The sequence below is a fragment of the Megascapheus bottae genome, chromosome 32, assembly GCF_031878675.1.
Source record: "Megascapheus bottae isolate mThoBot1 chromosome 32, mThoBot2.hap1, whole genome shotgun sequence".
Classification (NCBI taxonomy): Eukaryota; Metazoa; Chordata; class Mammalia; order Rodentia; family Geomyidae; genus Megascapheus; species Megascapheus bottae.
In genome coordinates this window covers 7,750,031-7,754,754 of record NC_143540.1, presented here as the reverse complement: position 1 = coordinate 7,754,754, position 4,724 = coordinate 7,750,031, and positions in this window count along the sequence as shown.

Sequence of the window (4,724 nt, the reverse complement as noted above, 5' to 3'; positions counted from 1 at the left end):
GCGTGCTTGTGGGCCGCGCCCACGCACGCACGCACGCACGCGCACAGACATACTTATCCCCTCTCGCTCTCTCACACACACAAACACACGCGCACGCGCGCGCATGCGTGCTCGCGGGCACCCCACCGCGCACGCGCACACGCCGTCTCCCCCTCGAGCGCCGTCAGCTGCTTTCACCTTTCCACTCCGGCGCCGCCATCCGCGGTGGAGCCCCGGAGACCGTGACGGAAGAGGGATGGGCCGACCGAGAAGCGGCCGCTGCGTTCTTCCCGCCTCACCTCACCAGCCGTCGTTGTGTCCGTCCGGCCCTGCGTTCTCTCGAGGTCTGGCAGCGAGCCTCTCGATCCCCTCAGACGCTCCATTCCGGCCTACGGGCTTTTTCATTTGGGGTTTTATTTTTTTTGGGGGGGGTGCCGGTCCTGGGACTTGAACTCAAGGACTTGGGTGTTTACCCCTGAGCTTCTCTTTGCTCAAGGCCTGGAGCCACAAACTCCCCTTGTGGCTTTGGGCGTGGTTAACTGGAGGTCATGAGTCTCACCCACAGACTCGCCTGCCCAGGTTGGCTTCGAACCGCAACCCCCAGAACTCAGTCTCCTGAGAGCTAGGATTCCAGGTGTGAGCCTCCAGCGCCCCGCTTCCTTCGGGGGGGATTTTTTTTTTCATTTTGTCAGAGATGCACCAACCCACTGGGACCAGGACTGGACGGTGTGGTCAGTCTTGTCACGAACAGTTGTCTCAAAACAGTTGGAACCACAGAATCTTTTGGCCCATGGCAGTTTTCTGTCAGGACTCCACCCACTGGAGAGGCCATGGCAGCCGGGGAAGGAGAGGTCCAGAGGTATGTGTTCCGTATTAGGTGCCCAGGCATCTTAATTGGTTCCCCCCCCCCCCCCGAACAAGTGTCCTAAACACTTTCTCACTCGAAGCTGGACGGGGACACACATACAGCTCTCCTGCTAAAGGGACGAATCAGTCCAGATCAAGGGAGAGGTAGGCAGATGGCATAGATGAGTCTATATTCACTGGTCTAGCAGTTCCTGCCCTCAAAGGATACTGCAAATAAGCCAAGGGCCAGTGGCTCCTGCCTGAAGTCCTAGCTTACTCAAGAAGCTGAGATCTGAGAATTGCAGTTCAAAGCTAACCCAGGCAGTAAAGTCTAATTAACCACTAAACAAGTGGAAGTGAGTGGAATTGTGGCTAACTTTGAGAAAAAAAAAACACCTCTCAGACCGAGTTCAAGCCCCAGTACCAACACAGAAAAGGGGAGGGGGTAAATAAGACCAGTTTCCTGGAGTTGGGCATGAGGTGACAGAATGTTTTTTGCTTTTTGGACTTTTTTTTTTTTTTTTTGCCAGTCCTAGAGCTTGAACACAGGGACAGGGCCACTATCCCTGAGCTTCTTTTGATCAAGGGTAGCACTCTACCACTTGGGCCTCAGAGCCACTTCCAGCCTCTTCTGTTTATGTGATACTGAAGAATGGAATCCAGGACTTCCTGCATGCTAGGCAAGCATTCAACAACTAGGCCACATTCCCAACCTAGAGTGCTTTCTTAGCATTTACAAGGAACTGGGTTTAATCCCCACATTCTTTACACATTCCCCCTTAAAAAAAAAAAAAAGTCCATGTCCCTCTTCAAACAGTCTAATAGTTCTTTTTGCGAGTCCTCCAATTGCCAAGAAATGTATGGCAAGGACCATAAAGGATATGAACCAAAAGCTGTAAAGAATGCCAGTCAATTGGGGCTGGGAGGGTGGCCTAGTGGTAGAGTGCTTGCCTAGCATGCATGAAACCCTGGGTTCGATTCCTTGGTACCCCCATACACAGAAAATATTGGAAATGGTGCTTTGGCTCAAGTGGTAGAAAGCTAGCCTTGAGGGAAACCCAAGGACAGTGCTCAGGCTCTGAGTCCAAGCCCCAGGACTAGGAAAAAAAGAAAAAGCCAGACAATCCCAACTGTAAAAGGATGCCTTTGATTCTAATAACATTTGAACATGGCCTTAAAAAAGTTGGAAGCACCCAGGTTTAGGTGATTCGTGCCTGTAATCCTAGCTTCTCAAGAAGCTGAGATCTGAGAATCTCAGTTCAAAGCCAGACCAGGCAAGTGAGTCCACAAGATTTATTTCTGATTAACCAGCAAAATGCTGAAAATAGAGGTGTGGTTCAAGTAGTAGAGTGCCAACCTTGAATTATGTGCCCTGACCCTGAGTTCAATTCCCATTACACACACACACACAAAGAGACTTGAGTCAAAGCAGGAGAATAGACTGGAGGAAGCAGAAGAGAATTTATAATACATGAGAATTATAAAACAAGAGAATCAAAGGGAGATTTGGCCAGATGAGCCAAGGAACAGACTGCTGAAAGAACCTAAGAGGATCTAAAGCCAGAACATTGGCCAGAGGGACCTTAGGGCTTGCTATTAATGGCAAGAAGGCCTCAGAGGTTTTGGAGTAGAGTCAAGACTACCTTAATGTTAGAAACTAAACCCACAGTGGTATGGTTCAAGCAGAGATCCACTAGGAATTTCTCACTGTAGCTTTTTAGGGAAATAATCTTTCAGTGTTTGAAATCCAGCCTAGAAAGCCTACACAAGTAGGAAGAAATATTGTCTTCTCCTAACAGAATTCTTGGAGTCAGGTTCAGAAGGCGTATTCCACAGTCTTAACTCATGGCATGAAAGCCAGTAACATCTGTTCAAACTTGTTCATCGGGAGCTGGTGATGAAAAGGAGCTGGCCAAGTGAAGGGAGGCTAGATCCTTTGAGAAGATGCATTACTTTTCTGTTGGTTTTCAGTTAATTGGTTTGTTGTGTTTGTTTGGATTTTGAGGATTGAATCTAGGGCTGCAATCAAGCTTAAGAGTTTTACCACTCAGACTAGTTTGGGATAATTAAAATTAATATAGTCTCCCTGAAATGTCTGTTTGGCTTGCCTGGATAACCAAAGCCTCTTGCTAGCTAAGTAGACTATTCGACAGATTAATGATGAAATTAAAGCTGCATTGAGCTGTGCACCAGTGCCTCTCAAGAGGCTGAGATCTGGGAATCATAGTTCAAAGCCTGAGACACTTACCTCCAGCTAACCACCAAAAAGCCAGAAGAGGACCTGTGGCTCAAGTGGTAGAGTGCTTCTGAGTTCATCTCCAGAACCAGCAAGGAAAAACAAAAACAGACAAACAAACAAAAAACACCTGCCTTGAGTTCTGGGTGTAGCTGTATGTTGAAGCTCAATGGATTTGAATTCTAGTATCTAAAAAGTAGAAATAAATAAAAAGTAATAATTATCTTGAATCTGGACTTGTAGTACACATGTATAATCCCAGAACTCCAAAGACTGAGGCAGGAGAATCCTGAGTTCAAGGCCAGTCTGGGCTGCATAGCAAAACTCTTGTCTCAAAAAAGGAAAAAAGGCCTGGAGTTTGGCCTAGTGGTAGAGTGCTTGCCTAGCATGCATGAAGACCCGGGTTCAATTCCTTGGTACCACATACATAGAAAAAAGCCGGAAGTGGTGCTGAGGCTCAAGTGGTAGAACTCTATCCTTGAGAAAGTCCAAGGACAGTGCTCAGGCCCTGAGCTCAAGCCCAGGACTGGCAAAAAAAAAAAAAGGAAAAAAAAAGCGGGGGGGGGGGGGGGGAGGAATTTGCCCTAGTGGTAGAGTGCTTGCCTAGCATGCACGAAAACCCAGATTCAATTCCTAGGTACCACATACATAGAAAAAAACCGAAAGAGATGCTGAGGCTCAAGTGGTAGAACTCTAACCTTGGAAAGTCCAAGGACAGTGCTCAGACCCTGAGCTCAAGCCCAAGACTGGCAAAAAAAAATTAACTGACTTGAATGATTACCTATGGCAATTAATCTCCTACAGATCAGAAAAGGGGCTCAGAGTGTAGCCCAATGGCATAGTGCTTGCCTTTCAGGCTCAAGTTCACGTGTTCTACCCAAGATGTTAGGACTTAATCCTGATATCCACTTTTAAAAAAATTGTTGGGGCCGGGAGTTTGGCCTAGTGGTTAAAGTGCTTGCCTAGCATGCATGAAGACCCGGGTTCGATTCCTCGGTACCACATATATAGAAAAAAGCCGGAAGTGGTGCTGAGGCTCAAGTGGTAGAGCTCTAGCCTTGAGAAAGTCCAAGGACAGTGCTCAGGCCCTAAGCTCAAGCCCAGGACTGGCAAAAAAAAAAAAAAAATTGTTGTAAAAGCGATGTACAGAGGGACTATAGTTACATAAGTAAGGTAACAAGTGCATTCCTTGTTGAACATTGTTACCCCTCCCTCATTTTTCTCCCACTAACCCCCCCTACTCCCTGCCCTCAAGTTGTACAGTTCATTTCCAATCCTGACATCCACTACTTTTTTTTGTTTTGTTTTGTCAGACCTGGAGCTTGAACTCAGGGTCCGGGCACTGACCCTGAGCTGCTTTTGCTCATGGCTAGCACTTTATCACTTGAGCCACAGTGCCACTTCTGGCTCTTTTTATTTATGTGGTACTGAGGAATTTAACTCAGAGGTTCATACATGCTAAGCAAGTACTCTTACCACTAAGCCACATTCCCATCCCCTGTCATCCACTTCTATATAACTTTTCTTGTTTTATTTTGTTTAGGAGATGGGATCTCCATAGATAGCCCAGGCTTATTTTGAACTCATAATTGTCTAGCCTCAGTCCCTTAAATACTAGGATTACCACAATACTTGTGAAGATTCTATGAAATTGTTTTAAATG